At 42.5% G+C, this 24,913-nt stretch overlaps 1 long non-coding RNA gene across 1 annotated transcript in view; it reads left to right on the top strand.

Moving 5' to 3' along the window:
* The first annotated feature begins 23,139 nt into the window (after positions 1-23,139).
* LOC147729699 (uncharacterized) overlaps positions 23,140-24,913 on the top strand; it is a 542,264-nt gene continuing 540,490 nt past the window's right edge. Inside the window, exon 1 of the long non-coding RNA XR_015308300.1 lies at positions 23,140-23,331. This is a non-coding gene — a long non-coding RNA (uncharacterized LOC147729699). The remainder of the gene's footprint in view (positions 23,332-24,913) is intronic.

The following is a 24,913-nucleotide window of genomic DNA, read 5'->3' as shown; positions in this document are numbered from 1 at the left end:
GGGAGAAAATCTTTGTGCTCATAAATAATGAGACTGGGCTGCACTCTAACAGCTGAATTTTCCTCCCTCGCCACCGCATTCTTGACCACAGGACTAAGATCAGAGTATGGCAAAGACCTACTTGACCTGCTTCTCACCGCAGCAGTGAAAATGGTCCTGACCAACTGGAAGGACACATCTAAGACCTCATATAAAGGCTGGCTCAACTGGGTGATGTGCCTCGGAGGCGCGAATAACATTTCTCTTGCGAACTCAGCCTGGAGGCCAGCAACCAGGGGGATGTCGAAATCATTCGACACATAACTAGACTCTTACGAACCCCCTGGAATCCATTGCGGCTCCCTCCTCCCCTCCCCCTCGGGGGGGGGGGGGGAGCGAGTTGGAATGCAGCCACTGTGTGCCGTGAAGACATCGGGAGGCCTTGTTGTTGGACTGCCATCCCTGCCACAGGTTAATTAGTGGGTGTCAGATGACTATAAACCCAATCTGACTCACTGCTACAGAGCCTCTCTCGTATCCTCCTTTCACCCCTTTCTTTTCTGTTTCTATCTTTCTATCATCCTGTGCCTAATCTCCCGGCAAGTCAATGTGGAAGGGATTAGCTAAATTTATATCTCAAGTACCTGAAATCACTGCAATACATACCAGGTTTGGCTAACCCCATGACAGAAATGCTAATGTATCTGTTTATAAAAAATTAATAAAATACTTTGAAATAAAAAAGAGAATTTCACACTGGTTCACAACTGCAGAAAGATGTGTACCTGGGCCTGGAGATGGTTTATTTGCAAAGTAGGAGATATCTTTGTTTGACCTGTGTTGTGGACATGAACAGCATTTGCTACTGCAGAGATGTACATGAGGAGCCTTTCTACAGTCTCATGCTATAAACCTCTGCGGTTCCAGGGCTTCTATAAAAGAAAATACTTGCGTATCCAGGCAGGTTTTCAGGATGCACAGCCAGGATCAACTTGTTTGAGTTTTACCAACCAGTCATCCACCCAGGTAATGGTGGGAAACCAGGGTACTCTTGGTATTGACACTTCATGACTCCAGCCCCACCTTAGTGCAGCCATACACTCCCATCCATCAGGTTATCATTTTTGTAGAAAGCAGATGTGGGACACTAAAATCTGCTTATTAGTGATTGAGCAGGCACAGAGTGCAAGCTAACACTTTTAAGGGGGTCCGTTATGTTCAATAGATGATTTTAAAACACATTGGGTAACTTTGTCCATTAATATGACATTTCACAGGTAATTCCCAGAAAACAAATTACTAAGCAGTAGGCCACTAACACATACAGAGACACCAGTACAGTGTGTTCATTCGTTTCACTTTGCCTGGTAAAGAAAAATGATGAAAATAGGAAGAGCAAGAGTAAGATGAGTGCTTATAAATTTTCAAGATTGTTGATTCTGGTGAAATCGCTTTATCTCCCTCATTTGCAGTGCCTAGATGTGTTAAGGTTTCCAATTTAACAATCCTTTATCTAAGCAACAAGCACAGAAGCATTTGGAAGAAGAATGACCCTAGGTTCGGAAATGCCTTGCCACAAGGATAGTTAGATGAAGCATTTGATGTCATTTGATCAAAACAAACAGCAAAGTTTATGTTTATGTTTAGGCAATTTTTATAGCGCGCAAATACCCAGGGGTGTCTCAGCGCTGACTGAACAGTCGATGGCTATGGCAGATCTTAATGTGGGAACAGCCAGGTTTTTAATTTCTTCCTGAAGCTAAGGAGAGTTGGGGCAGTTTTGATGGTGATCGGTAGTGAATTCCATAGTCTGGCTGTGGAGATCACAAAGCATCTGTCACCCCAGTTAGCTTTGCTTGTGCGTTGGACTTTGAGCAGATGAGCTGAGGATGAACGAAGAGTTCAGGGGTTTTCGAGCGGATGGAGGGCGTCTTTGAGAAACTGTGGGCCTGAGTTGTGAATGGCTTTATAGGCAATGCACAGTGCCTTAAATTTTGTACGACTCCTGACAGGGAGCCAGTGAAGTTGTCGGATGTAAGGAGTGATTGAGGTGAACTTGGGAATGCTCAGTAAGATTCTGGCTGAGGCATTTTGTACTAACTGAAGCCTATTAAGGACCTTTTCCTGTGTATTGAGAAGGAGGGCATTACAATAGTCCGTTCTGGCAAAAACGAGGGTGCTGATCAGAGTTTTTCCAGCTGAGGTGGGAAGGTAAGGAAGAAGCTTCTTGATCTTCAGAGTGAAGAAGGAGGTGGAGACTACGGAGTTGACGTGATGGTGGAAGAGCAATCTGTCATCGAATATGACTCTGAGGTTGCGAACCTTAGTAACAGGTTCTGGTGGATGTCCCATCTCATTGGGCCACCATAGGGGGGACCAGGCAGGTTCCAATTTCCCGAATGTCATAACCTCTGTCTTTTCAGAGTTTAATTTTAGACAGTTTGAGGACATCCAGGAGCTGATGGCGAGCATTCCATCTTGAAAGTTTGCTGCAACTCTCGGTCCATCATTATGTACTGCCAGGACCAGCTGGGTGTCGTCGACATAGGTTGTGAGATTAATGCTGTAGGACTTAATCACCCTTGCTAAGTCCGAAACATAGATATTAAACAGGGTCGGACTTAGCGAGGAGCCCTGTGGTACTCCGCATGGAAGGTAGAACGTGTGGGAGAAATAATGGCCCAGCTTTACTGCCTGAGAACGGTTGGCCAGAAAGGAGGCAAGAAGTTCTTTGGCATTGTTCCGGATGCCGATTGCTGAGACACGGTCGATCAGAGTGGCATGATCGACCTTGTCAAAAGCCGCAGATAGATCCAGCAGTATTAATACTGCCGCTCCACCTTTATCTAATGTCATTCTTATTTTGTCTGCTGCTTTTATTAAGGCTCTCTCGGTTCCGTGTCCCTGTCTAAAGCCAAATTGGGTATCGTCCAGTAAGTTGTTTTCATCTATGATTTTGGCAAGTTGTATATTCATTACTTTTTCGAATATCTTTGCGGGGAAAGGGAGACAAGCAATGGGTCTGTAGCTGGATGGGGAGGCGGGATCAAGGGTGGGTTTTTTCAAAAGTGGCTTGATGATGGCCTTCTTCCAGACTGAGGGATAAGAGCCGGTAGTGAACATAGTATTACAAATATTCGTCAAGGCGGGGGATATGGCGTCAGGGATGAGGTTCAGGATGGAAGGTGGACATGGGTCCAGGGGTGATCCTGATTTGGTGCTAGAGATTAGGCGAGAGATATGTTTCTCAGAGACTGAATTGAAGATGCAGAAGGAAGGGACGTTGATAGGTGGAGATTGCTTAACTATGATGGTTGAAGGAGGTTTGTGAAGTTAGGCTGAAAAAATAGAAGTGACTTTGTCCTTACAGAAATCTGCAAGGGAATTGCAGAGCGATTGGGACGTGTCGGAATGGGGTGTGGGGGGGTTTGAGAGATGATTAACTACATGAAACAGTTTTTTTGCGGAGTTTTGGGCCTGATTAATTTGGGAAGTATAGTAAATTGTTTTTTCTGTGGTGATGAGGTCTTTGTATTTGGATAGGGCGCTTTTATATGAGATTTTGTCAGTAGGGTTGTAGTACCTGTGCCAGTGTCTTTCCAGATTTCTGCAATGTTGTCTTTGTAGACATAGGGTTTCAGAGAATTATGGGGCAGACGGAGATTTTCTGTTGCGTTGAGAGGTTTTGGGGGGTGCCAGTTTGGAGCATGCTGTGTCCAAGATGTTGAGATAGTTGCTAGAAGCTAGTGATGGATCCGGTTCCATTGTGTTTATGCCCTTGGTCAGCATCGAGGCAAGATGATAGGTATCAATGTTTTTCCAGTCTCTTGATGAGATAGGGGAAGATGGTCCTATTTGACATGTAGGGGACTTGATTTCAATAGAAAAACAGACTGCTGAGTGATCTGTCCAAATGAGGGGAATGGGAGGGAAAATCTGAATGTCAGGGTTGTTGGTGAATATTCCATCAAGGATATGACCTGCCTTGTGGGTGGGCTGGGTGACAATTTTTTGAAGTCCTGCTGCTGAAAGGTCACTGATTAGGGCGATGGTATCGTTGTCGCTTATAGGTTCTAAGTGGAAATTGAAGTCTCCTAATCTGGTGTATTGAGGAGCTCCAGCTGTAACTTCAATTAAGTTGTTAAGGCTGTTAAGGAAGTTAGATCTCGGACCAGGAGGGCGGTAGAGCAAGGTGCCTGTAAGTGACTGGTTGCCGGAGAGGCTAATAGAGAAGGATAAAGCTTCACAATCTCTGTAGATAAGATCAGTAGTTTTAACTTTATAGTGGTTTTTATGGATGATAGCTATACCGTCACCCTTTTTTTTGGTTCTTTCTAGTCTGTGAACACAGTAGTTTTCAGGAAGGGCAGCTTTGAAGTCAGGACCGGAGGAGTTGTCACCCCAAGTCTTGGTGAGAAATAGTAAATCGAGATTGTGTGACACAATGAACTCTAGGATTTCGAGTTTGTGTTTTGGGAGGGAGCGTACGTTAATGAGTGCTGCTAGTGCCTGTTTAGGGGTATTAGCAGGGGGGGATGTGGTTTATACATGCCGTGCATTTGTAAGGACCTATCAGAGGGTCCGTGTATAGAAATTGTGGTATAGAGTGAGGTAGGTTATCCCGAGGGTTGAGATCTAGAAGATGAGATGGGGTATATTTGATCAAGGTAGAGACTACGGGGGTCTGTGGAACAAATGGACCAGGGGGGGTGGCCCTGGGCCAGGTCCCGGCGCGGACGCGCGCAGACAGGCTTGCCATAGGCGCGCCATCAGCGCGCAGACGGCGCGCCCGCTGCGCTCGTCCGCTGCGCATCCAGTAGGTGCACATGTTTTATGGAGAGAGGGGCATTGGGGGGCGTGGCCAACAATAGTGGGCGTGCCCTGGGGAGTCCCAGGAAATGGCAGCAAGAATTTTTTAACCCGCGGCAGCGATAAATCTGCTGCACGGGGGATGCCTCGTGAGTGATAAAGAAGAAATAATAAGTGCCCAGGAGGGGATCGGTAAGTTTAAAAGTACAATCTCATACACAAGTTAAAAACTGCAGGCAATCAATTCTCCCGGCTTCCGCCTCAGGAGGTTACTGTCAGGTTCTGGCGCTTGTATTCAGCGCGATTAAGTAGTCTTTGGCGGGGGCGTGGCCAACGATAGTGGGCGTGGCCTGGGGAGTCCCAGGAAATGGCGGCAAACATTTTTGAACCCGCGGCAGCGATAAATCCGCTGTGCGGGGGATGCCTTGTGAGTGATAAAGAAGAAATAATAAGTGCCCAGGAGGGTATCGGTAAGTTTAAAAGTACAATCTCATACACAAGTTAATAACTGCGTTTCCACTCATTGCAAAGAACAATGACTGATGTGTGCCCAGAGCATCAAGTGCTTTTCCATTTTTTGGGACAGCTATAACTAGTGAAATTATAATCAAGCATTGGTGTCGGATGTAGTTCAAAACAACTTTATTTCGATTCATGACGAATCATAAAAAGTACACAGACACAAATTACATAATCATGAGGTACAGTTACGTTGAATTGATGTCACTATTAAAATTGAACAATTAAAATATTTACAAGTTTTAAAAAGTGCAACAGTTTCTCAAGGATTCCATAAATTGTCGCCAATGATGTTATTTTGTCTGTTTCCGGCACGTGTTTTAAGGCGAAAAGCAGCTACCAAGAAGTTTGCGACACTAAACATTGTTAGTGGTGAATCTAGCTTTTTTAAATAAAATAGAGCTGGTTTGGCTTGGACAAACCCCTTGTTTTTGAGCAACGGGACAATATATTTTTTCCTAGGCAAGGCGTAAATGCTGCATAAAATGTATAGTGTCCTGCAGAGAGTAACTATCGCATTTGCAGACAGGTAAGTCCTCGGGCTTGACCCACACCTTAGAGTCATTTAGCAGGAAGCGAATCTGATTAAGTCTTAATTTAGTTAGTAACCAGCGGTGTAACGGTATTGACACTACCGTTAAATAAGGTTCGATGGTCATTGTGGACTTAGAAACATAGTGCTCCCTCACAGTGGGTTTTACAAGCTCACAACTTTCCCACTCTGTTTCTCTCATTTTAGTGAAATTCAGTTTGAACCATCGTCTTTAACAATACAATCCGGGTTACAGAATAGATCAGGGGTGCCCAGGGAGTTTAGGGTATTTTTAATGTATGCAAGCCACGGGATATTTCTCATATTGTCCAAGCGTAAACAGTCCCTCGGTGTCGGATGTAAAACTAGCAAATAGTTCAATCATAGCATTCTGAACAACTCCTTGAATGTGCAGTGTTTGCGCCAGAGTGTGGAAGCGCGCAGAATAATGTAGGCATGCATTGCATTCTCAGCTGCTTTCTCAGCTTCAAAAATATGTTCTTGAAAGCTGGATCATGTCAAAAAATGTAAATAAAATTCCTTCACATGACCAGTGACAACCTGGTACCCTTGAGATGTGAGGATTCATGAGTGAGAGGGAGATGTCTCCACAATTCTTACTAATATACAGGTATCCCATCATCTGATTCAAGCTGTGTTAGCTGTCATGGACACATCCAATCATTTCTCAGGTCTTACCTTCAGGGTGCATTTTCTGAATTGGTTCTCCATTGCAACATTTCATTGATTTAGCTTGGATTGTTTGCTCTTGTTTCTTTGAAAATATGTCTAGGTCATTTGTTATTCAATGCATAGATTGTGCGTTTTATAATATGATGTGGTTTTGACAACCAGATTCACTAGGAGAGAAGATGTTTTAAAACGCTCAACGAACATTCTGTAGATGTGTAAAGCATTCGCTGTCTGTATATTGGTTTAACTGCAATATGTAAAGAATACTTTTCAAAACGTTTGCAACGTGGCACACTCCTGTCTTTCGTAAACTATAGTTATTGAATACATACAGCATTTTTTTTAAATTTATGATATATTGGGTACTTGCAACTTTTCACTGTGTGATGTTTAGTATGTCGAAGGTGTACAATGTTAAATTAGATATGAAACATAAAAATATAATTTAAAATGTAATATAATGATTTCGGTAGAGCATAACTCACTTAGGTAATAATGAATAGTGATAAATGAAAACATATTTATGAGGGAGTGCAAGAGGTGTTTGGAGCAGATTTTCAGATTAACAGAACCACCTGCGACAAAATTGTTACTAGAATGTAATTTGACTATTATATATTGATTTGTAAGCTAACGCAGAGAAAATGAAATTCTACACACCTGAAATCGGATTATTCCAGAACTGAAAATGGTGATGTTTCTGATGGATCTGTAATTGGATATAATGCATATGTGTCTGGTTTATGGCTTTTAGATTGATCTATGTTAGTAACAACTGGAGGTTGTTTTGTTCAGATCAAATAAACCACTTCATTTTCATTTTTGATTCAAATGTTTGAATCTATGTCGATGTGTTTGTGGAGTGATATAATGCCACGTACTATGACATATCATTGTAACGCTAAACTGAACTATTTTGTATTTCAAGACCACACTTTTCTAGCGTACTTTGACTGGACTTAACACCAGCCAAAGCATCATCACTTTCTCTAAATTGTTTAATACATATGCTGTTCTTGACAGATCCGATTCATTGATTAATCGTTTAATTTGAGCAGTTATGCCAACGACAAACAGCTTCTGGAAGCCCCTACCATTCCAATCAAATTTTGAAGAATACGTTGCACAAATTACTTAGTGAATATCCATGGACAGACTTAAAACGAGCCTTACCTGCACTATTAAAAAACAGAAGATGTTAGTCAAGGATTTCTCTTCTGCAGTTTGAAAATATACCATATGATGGCCACATTTAGATACATATCCATATAGTAGTTAAAAAAGACCTTACAGTAGAACCTTCTTAGACACAGCACCTAACAATAAGTGACCCCAGTTTGATGAATCATACACCCGATATTTGAGGATGGGTGAGTGTGCACACTGAAGAGCACCCACTGTAACAGTGCTAGTTCCCAATGGAACCTAGTAGTTCAATTACAACAGCCGGAGGAAGCGCTGTGGATACTGCTGGAAGTCATTGGACTGCTCGTTTTTATCAAATGCCGATTGGGGTACTTTATCTATCATAATCAATCACAGACAATGTGCTTTTGAAGTTTACAACTGCATAGATTTACGGTTAGATCGAAGTCCTGTCATATGTGTCATTGAGGCCCAGGACCATTCGTATCCATCAGTAAACCTACAACTATATTGACCAGATATACCTATTTGGAAGCTCTGACTTCAACTCCATTTGATCATTTGTTACTCGCTCTGCGGCGCCACTTTGTCCAAGCCAACATCTATTACCTTCGCTTGGAATTTCGAAATACTTATATAAGCCCTGAAGAAGTCCCCTTTGTATGGGACGAAACACGTCGGCTGTATGGCTGTATTGTGGTTCATTTCCCTTGAATTGAAATAAAGAAATGAAAATGAGGAACCACACTATTCGTGATTTATTGAAATTTGCGAACTGAATGTTTAAAAATTGTGGTGCACCGGTGCTGTTGTAATTTACATATCCATATACTGTAGAAATGGATAAGGAACTGGAACCTCACTTTCAATGTAATCTAGTTATGAATCTCTTGTTTCCAGCTTTTTCTATCTAAAAGCATAATTTTCTATTCTGGAATATCCATCTATGTATACAGAATACAATGTCTCAAGAAGTGTTTTAGTTGTTAGGACTATTTGCTTTGAACTTATTTGTACCTGACTAGACTTAAGATGGTTACAGAGAGTATATAATATGACAGAATTTCAATTACTATTTCATGGAGGATGTAAACACATAACTCCAGCACTTTGGCAACTATCTTGGCCCCTTTAATTTCTCAGGTGGAATTCGTGGATTTCATTACAGTTGTCTGGACCTAGGACGATCATGGTCCAGCTTTGTGGTAGAGATGTTTGCCAACTATATTTGGAATAGAGCTTTGAATTTTTTGTCCATCTGCATTTTATTTTTATTTTTAGGCATTGCAATTATGCAATACCTGCTTAACCACTCCAACGGCACAACCCCCATCTCCTGCATCCACAAGCCCCCTCACCTGGGTATGGGTGTTAGTAAATTACAAACAACAGAATGACATGTCTTATGCTTAAAGAGCAAAGAAGAAGGTAAATACAATGGTTTAGGTGCAGGTTCTCAGGCACATCCAGGCATCCCTATTGCTTGCTTGATCGCAGTGATTGGGGGTATTGTAACAATAGTCCACCCGTCGACATATAGTCAACCAATGGGAACCACATACCATTGCAATTTGCACTCATATCATTCAAGTCCTAGGTTTACTTTTCCATTACCAGCATTGTCCATAGTTTAGTAGCCCAGTCGTGCACTGATTGCACGTCTGCTCATTTCCACCCAAGGGCCTATAATTATTTAGTTGCGAGAATCATTTTCATAACTATTCTCCTGTTAGTATGTGATAGGGATTTTATCTCGATCAGCCAAAAGCCCAGTAAGATGACGGCGGGGTCTGCTTGAATTAGGTACCCCAGTACACCTCTAATAGGATTTAGGACTACTTCAAGAACACTGTCAGTCGGGGGCAAAACCACTACATGTGCACTTCATTTACTTCCATTTTACAATTTGTCCCAGCAAAGACCAGAGGCATCTGTTTAATTTGAAGTGGGTAATATGCCATAACATCACAAGTTATCACAGAATCTCTCGGCCTCTTGGTTTTTAATGATTTTACATAATACAGTATGTCATTCCCCAAACTCTTCCATTGACCTTTAGTGCTTCCTATATGGCCATCGTACATTCACTCTCTTGGGTGCACAAATGTCTGTGACCAGCCCTTTTGACGAAGCATAAATGGCAAAACAGTTTCTGACTGAGTGAGGAATCCACACATTGACTCTTTATTCTCGCCTTGCACAGCCGAATGTCCAAGCTGGAAATACTGAAGACGGTCCCTTCTCTTGCAGCTTGACTTCTTTTTTACCCCTATTTCAAAGGATTTGATCATCCCACCTCTGAATAAGTTTCGGAGCATTCTAAAGCCCCCCTCTGAACATTTCTTACAGTGCTTAACCTTCCACCCTGGCAGGAAACCTGGATTATCAAAAAGGAGTGTGCTTAACGGAATGAAACACATGAGGAACAGGGACAGACTGATTTGCATATGGCCATGGCTGAACTGGGGTGGCAGAGTGGGCTAAAGAACGGCGATGGATTAAACCCAGATCTGTTGACTGGGTGTGAGTGTTTGATTGGTTCAGATGCTCCGTCCATCACCACCCTCTTTTGTACCATAACGTTCCACCCTGGCAAGAAATCTGGATTACCAAAAAAGAGTGCATAGATTAATGGGAAAGATGTAAGAGTATGCCTCTTTTGTCACCATATTCCAAGTTTCCAGAGTGCGACTCTGTATATCCAACACGTAGCCTACTGGGGTCTTGCACGTTTCGGCATTAATGGGATAGCCAATGGGGCCTGATTCATAACTGATACATCCATATGGATCCAGTGTCTTTCTGTCTCATAACGAGACAACTCAAACAGTATTTTCAGTTAAGTGGCACAAAAATACTTTTTTTATACAGCAGAGCCCATCCATCCAATTTCCTCTTCACTCACAGTGTTCTGCATGACAAGCATGCATGTTGCCTGCCTAGATATAAGTCTCACCATACGTCTGGAAAGTTTCTGAATCTTTTTCTGGAATTTGAACCAGCAGTGCCTGAAAGACATATATCAGTCTAGGTAGGATATTTAATTTGACTGCTGCCATTCTGCCCAGCCACAAAATATGGAGTTGTTGCCACCCTTGTAGATCCTGGGCGAGGATGTGGAAAACTCTTGGTAAATTCTCTTGGTAGAGTGTTAGTATTTTAGGGATGATGTAAATTACAAGATTTTGATTATCTCTTTGGACCATCTGGAACTTTAAGTATCTTTTAATGACGTATCCTTAGAGTTAAAAGAAGTCTATTATATTTGCCTGCTTGTAAAATCTCTCGTTTAAACATAATAAGGCTTTTTCCAACTTCTCTATTGTTTGAAGGTTAAGTTCTCCCTTTAAATGTAGTAACTTTCTGTAGGGCTTTTAATGAATTTTACCCCTCTATATTCCTGTTCTGCCAAAGGAAGCTCAGTCTCCCTTAAGTCTTTGAGATTTGGCTCTGACTTGCCTATACCATTGCATACTTGCTTCTAATAGTCACTTTGAAGGCGTCCATAAGAAATTTCCAACAATTTCTCCACTATAAGTCCTTGAAAATATTGCTGTAAAACTTCCCTTAATTAGTGACTGACAACCTTATTTCTGGGTATTTCCAGATCAAATGTTCAACTGGCACATCGCTGAACTGGATGATCCACTGGACTTCCGATGACAACATGAAGTGGTCTGAGATTGTGATTGTGCCATGGGAAATTGTTTGTGTCGTATTGGAAATAGCCTGCGATCCCACATCAAGCCAATTCTTGAATAGGATCAGTAAATGCGTGGGCAGAATGTGTGTATATCAAACTATCTAGGTTTTTATCCCTCCGAATATCAACCAGTACAAGTATGTCTAGTTCAGTTTTCAAATCCTGGGACGTACAACCCTGCCAGCCTTCCACACCTCTCTCAATATAGTTTCCTTTAACTGCGTGAAGCCTAATTTTTCATTTATGTTCCTTGGGTGAGCACTAACCTCCTGTCTCACTGCGCCCACTCAATGGGCTTGGATGAAGGCAATCTCATATGTTTGCCCCCCTTTTACAATATGTTGGAACAAATACTGCCAGTAGACTACTATATCAGGTATCTATTCATTTTCTCGAATGTTCCAGATTCAATTGTTATCCCTTTGCGATCTTTTCATAAAAGGTCTGTTAATTTGTTCCAAAGCCCTTAATTGCCTCTTCCATATTGATTTGAGCGTCCTGTGATATTTCCAACTCTCCTTTCATCGTTATGATGTCATCTTCCTTTGTGACTACACCATCTCCCATTGCCTGATGCTCTTTTGGTCATGTGTCGATTTACAAAAGGGGGTGGTGATGAACAGAGTGTCTGAATTGAGCAGACCACTCTTACCCAGTCCAAAGATCAGGGCTTGATCCATCACCGTTATTTATCTCACTGCCCCATCCCGGCTCAGAACCTGGCTATATGCAAATCGGTCTGTCCCTGGCCCAGTGCATCATGGGAACAGGGCAGACTAAACTACCAAGCCAATTCTTTACCCACCCTAAGCGTGGAAGGGTATTCTCAGATGTGAGACCCTTGCTCATTGCACCATCAGGATTCAAGCAAACCGGGCCGAAGACGGCTGTAATGCCAGAAACCGGTCCCCGGGAGCTTGTTTCCTTCCCAGTGTAAGAATTGGCTTTTGTAGTTTGGTTTGCCCTGTTCCCATCATGCACTGGGACAGGAACAGACTAATTTGCATACAGCCAGGTTCTGAAACTGGGATGGTGCAGTGAGCTAAAAAACGGTGTTGGATCTAGCCCTGATCTTTTGACTGGGTGAGAGCTTTCTGCTCAATTCAGAGACTCTGTCCTTCACCACCCCTTGTTGTAAATATTTTTGTCCACCCTAAGCGTGGAAGGGTATTCTCAGATGTGAGACCCTTGCTCATTGCACCATCAGGATTCAAGCAAACCGGGCCGAAGACGGCTGTAATGCCAGAAACCGGTCCCCGGGAGCTTGTTTCCTTCCCAGTGTAAGAATTGGCTTTTGTAGTTTGGTTTGCCCTGTTCCCATCATGCACTGGGACAGGAACAGACTAATTTGCATACAGCCAGGTTCTGAAACTGGGATGGTGCAGTGAGCTAAAAAACGGTGTTGGATCTAGCCCTGATCTTTTGACTGGGTGAGAGCTTTCTGCTTAATTCAGAGACTCTGTCCTTCACCACCCCTTGTTGTAAATATTTTTGTCCACCCTAAGCGTGGAAGGGTATTCTCAGATGTGAGACCCTTGCTCATTGCACCATCAGGATTCAAGCAAACCGGGCCGAAGACGGCTGTAATGCCAGAAACCGGTCCCCGGGAGCTTGTTTCCTTCCCAGTGTAAGAATTGGCTTTTGTAGTTTGGTTTGCCCTGTTCCCATCATGCACTGGGACAGGAACAGACTAATTTGCATACAGCCAGGTTCTGAAACTGGGATGGTGCAGTGAGCTAAAAAACGGTGTTGGATCTAGCCCTGATCTTTTGACTGGGTGAGAGCTTTCTGCTTAATTCAGAGACTCTGTCCTTCACCACCCCTTGTTGTAAATACTTTTGGTCATGTGTGACACGTCCGAGGCCATATCCAATTTCAGTGTTTCCATCTGGGAAGTCACTATAATCACTAGTTTGTCATGGAGTTCACAGAGTCAGATCTGGAGGTCCTTTTTTTCTTAGTGGGTCGGCGGCATCGCTCTTGTTAGGCGCCATAGTGTTGGACTCGACCCCTGCGTGTGCCGTGTTGCAGGGGAACCCAATGGAAGCCTCTGTTGCCTCCCAGTAGTCTTCAGTCTTCCCCCGAGTGGTTTTCCTTATACGCTTTGGCATTAAATTGTAGATACAATAAAGCATAGGGGCACCAACACCACGCATCTTCCAGAGGGCCTTAAATGGGCCACCTTTCTTCCTCTCAGTATACGCCCAGCGACAGCACTGGAAAGTCTACTACACACATAGGGTCCCAGCACACAAGGGGCTCCACACAAAATCTCCCCTGCCTCACTGAGATGCGTAGCCTCAAAGTCTTACAATCTCACAGCTGGCAATTCTACTTTGAGGGCACATAGGCTCTCCCAGCCAAAATCATCGCTCACCTTCTGTTGCGAGCCAAATTGCGATCCTCAATGTACACCAGGGCTCAAGCGTAGCAGCACAAGCTCCCATGCCAGCAAATCCAATACAGGCAGGGAGGGGTATTATAGGCTACCTGCACAGTCTATTATCCTCCACCACCCGGTCATTGGCGTGGCTGGCTGCATGGCAACGCTTGCAAGGTGATGGCAGCGGTACTTTGAGACTATACTATCATGAAGCCCCCTCTGGATTGGGCGTACCCCCAGTGGCAAGAGTGCTCATCAATGGGTCAGGGGGGTGCTGACGCTCAGGAGGCTCCGTAGATGATTCCACTCCAACTGCTTTCCCCCTGGTGTTCTATCTGGGCACTACAAGGAACTTGCTGTGCCCCGCCTCCACTACTGTGCATCCTTGTTTCAACTCCTATGATCGCTCTGTAGGTCACAACATGATGGCCCTCCGAAAAGTGCTGTTGCCATCTTCCAATCCCTGGAATGTGGTGATACCTCTTTGGCGTCCTCGTTAGATGGGCTCCCCGCTTCTACAGAGGTTCCATGTTTAGTGGCGGCTGTGGATAGTCAAAGGGGGCATTCTAATCTGCTGGTTTACCTCGACCAGTAGGGCCCAGGACCAGAGCTTACCAGCGGGATGCCATTTTCATCCCACCAAAGACCCTGTCCCCTCTGAAAGGGATTTTTTAATAGCTTGCTCACAAATGGTGAGATTTACCTTCTTGTTTACGGCTGCTTCCTGCCGGAACTTTCTAAACTTCCCTGTTACCTTTCCACTAATATTGCCTTTAATAATATGTTGGTTACAATGTTGTCCTAAGGTTTCAGTGTTAAATGATTTTCTTGGAAAAGAGCAGAACACAAACAACATGATGCTTCTGAGGCACTGTAACTGATTGATTGGCGTATTGTCCCTCGTTTATAAGCGATATTGACAGTAATTTGGCCTGGTCATCAGAAGATGTATGACACAAACAGCTATTCGTGTATATTTTCAGGTCAAGCAACCACGCATGATGCACTGGAGAGAGGGTTCTGTCCTAAAGCATCTAATGAGTATGGTACCAGAATATCGACTGGCTTTAACATACTGTCCTAAATGTCGTTTATAAAAAATATCGCTCCATTGGAGTTAATAGTAGAAAGTCTACACTCATTGGGACATTTTATTGTAAACAACATGGAAGAATGGTAAAGGGAAGATATTCACGACAGAAGCCATTTTAGTAAATATTCCGCATAATTTACATGTAGTTTAGTTTACTAAACTTGCTTTTGCAAAGTAGACTACATGCAGTTTTGCCCATGAATACATTGTTTTCTTTTAGCCCGGGGGAGTTTGATCCATTTTCCAGCTTCTTGTCTCACATAAGGTAGACAGCTGGGAATAAGATAAAAGAGGTGTTAAGAAATATATTTTTTCAGGTCCATTAACATTCAAAGGAAAACAAATTCCACCTGGGGATGACTCTTTTTTTTCACATGAAGGGAGTTCTGCGCAAAATTGAAGCATTAGCTTTACCTGTGGAATTGAGATATATATTTTAGTTCTTTTAAGCTTCACTAGTTTCAAAATAACAGCGTGTTAAAATGATATTGTTTTCGACTTATTGAAACTGTGGCAAGATGTTATATAAAGCAAGCAGTCCTGCAATCATGGTGGGAGCAGCCGAGCTCGTTTCCCAGGGTCCTACCATTTCACGGTGTACACGCTGAAAAGCGTATTTATAGAATAAAAAAGCAGGCCTCGTCTGGGCATTTGTGAGTAGGAAGAAAAGCGTGTTTTCCCTGCACCATAGGCCAGATAACCAACACATTACCATAGACCAGAGCATCGACATTACTGTAACTGTACCCAGGTACCCACTACCTTAGTTTGCATCTGTGCAGCAAAGCACCTGGTACCCAACACCGCTAGTCATTGGATGCATTCATCCAGGATAAGGGACCCACACACACCCACACACACAACCTAGGGGGTCATTAAGATGGCGGACGGACCTGCGTCCCTCCGCCACCCCCGAGGTAGAGGGACTGTCCGCAGGGGCAGCGGCGGTCCCTCCATGCCAATTAGGATGTGACCGCCCCCCTGGCGGTCACATCCCGTATCTTTAACCTTGCGGCGGGTGCTGCTTGAAGCAGCACCGGCCGCAAGGTTAAAAATTCATGTATTGCATTTACATGCACAAAGCAGCAGGCACCGCGCGGTGCCTGCCGCTTTGTGCATGTAAATGCAGGGGGGCACCATAGGTAACCCCCATGTGCACCCCCCAACCCCTGACACCCTGGGGGCCCGCAATGGGCGCCCAAACTCAAAACACCACATGCTTTTCCACGGCAGAAAAGCTGCAGTGGAAAAGCATGTTGCCTGCCCCATTCTAATATGGTGTCGGTGTCAGATAGACACCGCCACCATATTAGAGCTTTTCCGCCACAGTCGGAAGGTGACCACGGCGGAAAAGCGGCGGACGGTTTTCCCGTCCGCCGATGACCCCCCAGCCATCCTAATCTGGCGGGGGGTCTTTAAAGTCACTGCTGCGGTGATTCCGCATCCTCCGGGCCTGCGGTGGCTTCCGCCGGCCCAGAGGATGCGGAATCACCGCAATCCTAATCGGCCCCTTAATTAGTTAATTGCTCTGTATTATGTCTGCTTGTTACATATAGTACCTTCCAATGATATGTAGGCCAAGAATCTTCTGTTTTGTGTGGGCCAATCAATCCCTCCCAGCCATCTTTTCTTCATAGTGTCATCCGTCCTGCCTTTGTGTTTTTTTCACCATGGAAGAGTCAGTAAGTCTTTATTTTACTTCTAAGGTTGCCTTTTACAGATGTAAATGACTGGATGGAGAGTGTGGTGTGTTTTTGGGTCCAGCTTGGCCACCTGTTGGCTACTAATCACTGCAAGCAGCTTCCTTCCTGCTGCCAGGCTCATAGATGGTAAAGTGACGCTAAAGCGTCTAGGGCCAACATCACTGTGGTGTCTGATGTCTCAATTTATGATGCCACATCTGAGCCAATAGTGTTGTGTAGCCCGTGCTTGGGCCTCTTTTAGATTGTGCTGATGGAAGGCTAAAACAGTGTAGCACAACTTCAGCACCATCTTACGAAATTATGGGTCCTGCTCTTAAACATATCATGGGGCTACTTACCTGCAATATTTAGACTTAGGCCAGATTACACCCTCGGACACCAAGTGTGGTGGAAGAGGCTGAGTGCAAAATGCCACGAATTGCAACCAATATTGGTGTATTTTTAGTTTGCTCTGGAAAATATATGAATAATGGTGGAAAAGTCACTTATTACCATTCCATTTGAACAGCAGTAAAAAGCCCCTGCAAATATCTTTGAAAATCCCCAGGAGATGCACAGCATTACCTGTTCAACACCTGGTATTACCGCTGCATCTCCTGGTAATTATTGGTGGGATCTGTACTTGAGCAGAAAAAACTACTGACAACCCGATTACCAGATTTTGTAGTCAAATCACACACCTACTGGCGATTTCTTAAAGAGGGAAGCACTGTAAAAAAAACTTCAGACATAGAGGACAGACTTGAATTTCAGCCTACATGCACAGAAGTACACATACAATGGTAGATATATGATCATGTTATTTAATTCATTTCTTAAAAATGTGGAGCATCATTGTCTCTGTAAGTCAACTATACATTGTATACTGACCACATTTGTATAGCACACATTACTCAGTGGTCTCTATACACTGAATGATCTTTAATACGGGGTAAACACCCAAGTAGGTAATCTATCCCTCATGTAAATATATGTTAGGTACCAGCTACCTCTAGTTAGCGGCATGGGTGATGCTGTGATCAACCATGTCTTTGAACATCCTTGGGAGTAAATGGAAAGGAGAAGTAGAAGACTGGTAATGGTCTGAAGAGTGGATAAAGAGACAGTTGATGAGAGCAATTGTGGAATGAAGAAGTGAAGGAGGAGGATGAAATAAGGGAGAGAGAATAAGGGAAGGATTGATGGAGGGAAGGAGAGATAGATGAATGAAGAAGAAAGTTTAGAGATGAAAGGTTGATAGTTGAAGACGTGAAGTAGCAGATCTAATAAACATGTGAATTACCAGAGAAATTATGTGTTGGAATGGGCATTCAATGGAGGGTAGAGTGATGAAGGGCGAGTGTCTAGATGAGATGTGATAGTAGAGATGATGGAGGTAGAGGTGTAGAAGGGAGCTGGTGAAGAAAAATGATATAAGGAGAGATGGCGGGAAGAGGTGAATGAGTTGCAGGATGATAAACCAGAGAGAGGATAGAGTGAAGAGATGATGGAGAGAATACTTTAGAGAAAGAAGAATATTGAGGGATAAAGTAATGGAGCTGACAGGTGATGGAAAGAAGCAACAGAGGAGGTTATCGTCATGAAAGGTGTGTCTCTAAATGATATATGTGTTGAAAGAGAGATGCAGTAGTCTGGAAAGAGATGATAAAGAGAAAAAGCATTGGAGGAAAATATGATGGGGCTGAGAGATCACAGAGGTGATGGAGATGTTGTAGGAAATATATGATGATGGGATGAGACAGAGAATGTGAGAGATGTTAAAAAGGCGTGAGGATTGAGGTGAAATGTCATGAAGATATTTTTAGAGAGATGATGAAAAGGTGATATAAGGAAGACAAGAGGTGATGTAGGGGAGAAATGACGGAAGGCTCTCCGATCTGATTGAGAGGAGAAATGACACAAATGGCAGAGAAGAAAGAGGAATGTGAGGATGGGGAAGCGATATAAAGGCCGACATTCAAAAAATATATATAAACAGTAAGAATTCACTGCTGGGGTCACATTTTACACTCCCAGAAGCCCTCGGTTTTCCATTTTTGATACATTTTTGATTTAATTCATTCAGTGTATTGGTTCAGTCACTTCAGCAATGGAACCTACAAACACCTTCCTTTTAAATAAGTAAGCAGGCAAAAATGTCCAGTCCTGAGGCACTTTAATAAGTAATTCACTACGTTGCCGAGCAAGAAAAGCAGATGCCAGGTAGTCGAAGTTCATTGCAACTCCTAGAGGATGCTTTTACATCCTTCATAGGGTCCATGTAAGCTTGGACATCAGACAGTAGACCCTCGTGGTTTTTTCAATGAGAGATGAAATATCAATGTTTAGGGTAAGTCAGACTTTAGACACTGGAGACAGATCCCAGAAACGTGGATGAAGATGTACAATAAGAAAGGAGAACTGTCTCCCCGTATGTTTTTGCAAAGAACAGGGCTGGACAGACCATTTGTTCCACCGGGCATTTCCCAATGGGCTGAAGGCTGTTTGGTTAGTGTAGGGGGCTGCTCTTGTGGCAGCACTTCCCCAGTTCCACGAGGTTAATTGAAGCAGACAAGGGTAGGCCTCAAGAGAGAGAGAAAGATAGAGAGGTGGGGGAAGGCGATCAGACAGAGAACAGAAGGAGAGGAAGAACATAGATGGATGGAAAGAAAGGAAATGAGATAGGAGATGAAGGCTGCTTTTGGTTACCCAGTCTGGCCGTGGAATGGAATAATGTACTTTAGTGTGCTGCTGCTGCAGACTGTGACCTTGGCTCCACACTAAGAAGAATAGAATAGAATACAATAATTAAAAGGCAAGTTGTTTTTTTATAGGGGGGCTTCCCATTCACTTACCAGAAGATCCCTTGAATATTCTTGAAGGTCATAAAAAGACTATGTGCAACCTCTGGTTATAACCCACTTGATCTGTCCTGCAACCCTTACGAATGATTTTTGCATCTGTTTTATTCTTCATTTTACCTTCAGTTTTCAGTCTCAAAGGCCCAGGTTTACTGTCTTCCAGGCAATAGAGCTCAGCATGAAAATTTAAAATGCTGCATTGAATTGAAAACAATGTTGCACCGGTTTTAGTAAAAGTAACCTGCTGGCAGCATAATATGAGGCACGCGTGCAAAATCTGCATGATATTGAATTATTGAACGTTGCGCTGTTTTGAAAAGGTGAGCTAGCAATGCTGGGCCTAATATTTATACTAGAGGGGTTTCCCCCCCTACAGATTCTTAGGTTTAGACAGCAACAGCGGGTCAGGCATCTCAAATGTGTGCTTGGGGCAATGCACATGTTACAGTTCGATATATCAAAAGATATACCACTTGACCTTCTCTCTGCACTTGCTTTTCCATAGCATTTGGATTTGGTGCAGTGCCAGGCCAGGCTATTTTAGTAGACCTGGATATGTGCACAGACCTAACGTTCTGTGTGTCTACCAACACATGCATACATGCATGCATATGCAGCAGTATTGAGCAAAGAGGTGTAGGAGAAGTGTGGTGCAGCAGCAAGAGTGGCTGACTCCAGAGCGCCGGGCTCACAGTTCGATTGCCGGTGGCAGCTCAGCATCATGTGACTCTGGGCAATACCTCACTTAATCTCCTCGATGGCTCCCAGCGCTTGGATACCCATAGGGGTGATAAGTTTGCGTTTTATAAATGTTGACTTTATTTATTTAGTTTTTCAAACAACAGCGGTCCCTTGCATATCGTAATCCGACGGTGCCAGGATAATACCGGGTTAGTCGGTAATTCAGTATGTTGGCAACATACTGAATTATCGACTAACCCGGTATTATCCTGGCACCGTCGGATTACGATATTGTAACGCAGTACAAAACGCGCCTGATCCTGGGCTGCTGAACCTAATACAGGTTACACTTCTTTTCCGGCCACACACGAGTGTCCGGGCAATTAGAGGCTAATAACGTTAAGGCATTATTCAAATGTCCTGATGATGGTCCCTATGATTAATAGGGGGACCGAAACGCCGTCGACCTGTCCAGCACCTTATACAAAACGTGATTGCTATGTAATGTAATGGTGCTGTGTTGATTTTTCTGTACAACTGTATTCTATACAGAAAACGTTTGTTTGCCTTAAAAGCCCTTTTATGTTCGTAACCTATGTTCGTAACCTACCTTTTGTACTTGATCCGTTAGTGTTGGGCACAGGCTTGTGTACCACACTGGTGATTAGTTGAAGGTATTCCAATTGTACGGATTATTTGTTTATTGAGTAAACTTAAAAGACCTCTGTCCGGCTGGACATGTCGCTCAAAATATAGAACTGATTCTGTCTATATTTATTGTCTCATATTCGTGAATGCATGGGACCGCTTTTGTTTGAAAAAGTAAGTTCCCCGATGTCCCCTGCTGACTGATTTGGGGTCCCGCTATTTATTTAGTTGCAGCACGTGGGTCACATTTCAGCACAATGTAGCTTTTGTGCATGAAAGTTTATCCTTCCATGGTCCTGCACCATGTTGCCTTGTAGCACGACCACTAGCAAAGCCTTTTAGGAAATAGGGTCCAAATTATACAACCGGGTCCAAACATTATTAACCAGCCTCTAAATGGCACACAGGTGTCCTTGGCGAGGCGGGTACCCAGAGGAGCTACAGTTACTGATATCTTCTGTTTCAAAGACTTCACAAGACAAGCAGGTAAAATAAATACATCACTACCCACCACCACTGCCGATGATAGACCTTCTATGACTCTTTGGTGACAAAGGTTTCTCCATAAAGTAAACATAGTAAATATAATTTCAAATGAATTCAAATAATAAATTGTGTTGCTGCCAAAGAGTATGTTGTGGATCTATCTCCTTTTAATCACTAATACATCAGGCTCATAGACAATGGGAAAGCTCTTCAGAGGTGGGTGTCTAGAAACACATTTTGCACCAAGAGAATATGAGTCCAAGCGGCCACACATCTAAAGATCGATTATTTAGCAGATAAATCGCAGTGACGAGGTAGTGTTTTCGGACGAGGAACATTTTCCTGGCATGCTGCTAGCTTTGTTTGTGTTCTATTCTTAGGCAATAAAATAGGATTTTGCATCAGTGCTAGAGATTATATACTTTATTCAATCTGTACTACTGAAAATTCATTTGTGTCTAAATTCCTACTATCCTACCTTGCCATTTGACATTTTTCGATATTCCATTTACTAACTGTAATGATCCGAATTAAACATTAAATTAAAATTAAACATAGGTATTAAAACGGTTTACTTCGCTTTTCCAGTGTATAATTTGTAATTTGCTTGCCTAGATAAAAATAATAAATTGTATGCTGAGCTAGTATCTGATTTTTTTTTATTTTTTATTATACAGCTAAAACATCTCACTTGAAATGGTGCAATGAGCATGGAAGTAATAACTAGCTTGGCCTTTATTCTGTAACACTGCTATGAGTCTTTTGTAGGTGAGCTCAGTTAATATCCTACACTTTCTTTAAAAAAAAACTCGTTTTTTTCAATATAGAACATAAACCGAAACTACAAGTGTACAGTAAAAAAAAGATAGACCAGCCAATACATTTAATACATTGGTTATAATGATAATTTAAAATGTATATTTAAATTGACAATAATGCATATACATTAATAAATAGTTTAAGAGCTAGCACATACAATAAATACAATCATGGTATTAAAAATATTGCAACATCCCTTTAGATACTTCCAGCTTCCAATTAGCATTAACAACAACTAGTTAGGAACCTACCCAAGTCCCTTGTCAAGCTACAAAATAAAGGATGCCTTAATGGCCAGTGGATAACCCACACTTGCTGATGAAAATTATTTAATACATTTTCTGTAGATAGTTTTTCCTCGTAGAGTGAGAATGTGTTAGCTGAGAATTAAGTTTGGCCTATGAAGCAAGGTAAGCGGGTATTCCAAATACTGCGGATACTGTTAGATCAAAAAGGGAGGCATGTCTTTAGTAGAGGATACAGAACCACCACCTTACTCTTTCTGTCCAAGAGGGAATGTACTTTAATTAAGTGGTTGCTTGCCAGATATGAGTGAGTAGTTTTTTCAAAGCTATGTTCTTGACCCTTAATGCATCACTATTTTGCTGTTCAGTGGGTTGCGTGAGGAGCAGGCATATTACCATATGTGGTCTTCTATACAACAGAGGGCATTGGCTCACACGTATGCCACCACATTTGCTCAGTTTTTAGGTTTTAAACTCCATACTCCTAGTATGGAGCTACTGAGTCATTTTATAAAGGGCTTAATCCTATGGAGAGTACAGCATGATATTGTAAATAACCCATTGTATGTACATGCCTTTATCTTTGCTAAAACACATGGGGACAGAAAACTTAGGGGTAGAAGGACACAGGATCTATGTTAAGAATGTGGAAGTTCTCTTCAAAATGATGCAAAGTGGAGGGAAGGGAATGAGTTGATGGGAAGGGGACATAGTGGTAATCTGCAAGTGACATAAACTAACATCTAACCTGAAATATAATGCGTATCATTAGCAAATGTGTAACCGCTGGGTTCTACTGGAATCAAAATACCTTGTTATACAGTGATGGTCTCCTCTCTTTTCAGAAGGACATTGCACTTGCCCCTCTGGAACGCCCTGAAAAACGTCAGAATCTGCTGGGAAATAAGAAACTGAAAGGGGTCACCAATGGACTTAATTGCCACCCAAGAAAAAACAGGCATAACTTCTACAACTACAGCTCAGATCGAGAAAATGATCGAAACGTGTGTCAACAGTTTGGCAAGAAAAGATTTCAAAAACGTCAAAGACAGGTAAGACGTTTTTTCACAGGTTTTCCATGAAGAAAATGACATTTAAGTTATAAAAACAGATATAGCTTGCAATAGCAGCTGTACTTCTATATTAGGACTATATTAATCATAGCAATTCTTGGCATGGCATTTCTAAGTACATTGAAGCAAAGTCCTGATTCTTGATGCATCTCTAGTGTAATGGAAATGGCTGGCTGTCTGACAAAACCTCAAGAATTGATCATTTCTGGCTTCTAGAATGATGCTTTTTGGCACTAGACATGAAATCTCGGAGCAAATAAGATTATTAATTGTGACAATATCTAGCAGATATTTTCGAAATCGAACAGTTATCCATAATGTTGAACATCCTGATTGTAAACTTCTTGTATTGTTTTGTACTTTTATTTGAGCCACATTTGCAATCGTTTTCATTTCAAATGTACTGCTGGACGACAGGGCTGGCTTTATGGTGGTGGATCCAGTGCAGCCGCAACTGGTACTGACTTTGAGAGTGTGTTTAAAAATAAGTTTTGAGTTTAAAAGTACATGCTGCAGAGTTCATTGTGTGTCCAGCAGTTTTCAGGCAACAATAAAAAAAATCAACATACTTTGGTGATTAATGTGCTTGTTGCAGAGTGATTGGAGTTTTGCCTAGTGGCAATTTTAACATCCTACAGTAGCGCAGAGGGTTAATGTGACTGCAGCAAAGAATGTGTACCATGCAAACCACAGTACCGAGTGTGAGTGAACTATGATTATCGCTATAGAAAAATGAAATGTGTCTCAGAGAGAGGCTATGGAGAGATGAAGGGCACTGTTGGAGGTTTGTAGTGATGGAATCAATGGAGATTGAGGTAATTTGAGGGGCGCTCAAGTCAGCCCTACTGGAGATATTCGCAACAGCTTAAAACATCTTATTCACAAACTAATATTTAGTGATGGTGCTAGCCAAGGCCTTGTGATTTTTCCTAGAATTATATCTATTATATACTTATTTAAAAGGGGACATTCAGCCACCTCTCTTCAGGCATTGGTCGGTCATTCGCATTTTGCTTCTGCCCACTATAGCACACAGCATGGGGCAATGGGCCTGCCTACTACATCCACTCATTAACTTCACTTTAAGTGACTGTATTTTGCTCTTTCACAATGAACACATGCGTACACAAGGTAGGTCCCTGCAGTGCCAGAGTTCATGTTCTTTACTTTATAAATGCTTTAGTCTTGCCTACATTCTACATTTATCAGTTCCCGCCTCCTGCCAATGCTGTAGTAGATTTCTTTTGAGGTGACTTTTGTTTATCTGACTAATGGTATTTCACAGTCTAACCGATTGCAACCATTTGAAACTGTTCCATATTGTTATACTCTTAATATGAATGCAGTACAGAAGCAACTTCAATCATATACATGTGAATTCTTAAATAGACAGTTAGTTCTTCAGAGCACGTTTACTCTGGACGGAATTTCACCTATGGTATTTTAATAAACTTTGCCCCCATAGAAAATCAGCCTTTATTGTGTTTAATTTGCAGCACTTGTAACAGTTGTTTTTGTTTATTAACTTCTTTGTTTCTTTTCTTTCTTCGCTCTTTCTTTC

The sequence above is a fragment of the Lissotriton vulgaris genome, chromosome 2_1 (assembly GCF_964263255.1).
Source record: "Lissotriton vulgaris chromosome 2_1, aLisVul1.2, whole genome shotgun sequence".
Classification (NCBI taxonomy): Eukaryota; Metazoa; Chordata; class Amphibia; order Caudata; family Salamandridae; genus Lissotriton; species Lissotriton vulgaris.
The sequence above is the reverse complement of the archived record's forward strand: the minus strand, read 5'-3'. Positions and strand labels throughout refer to the sequence as shown.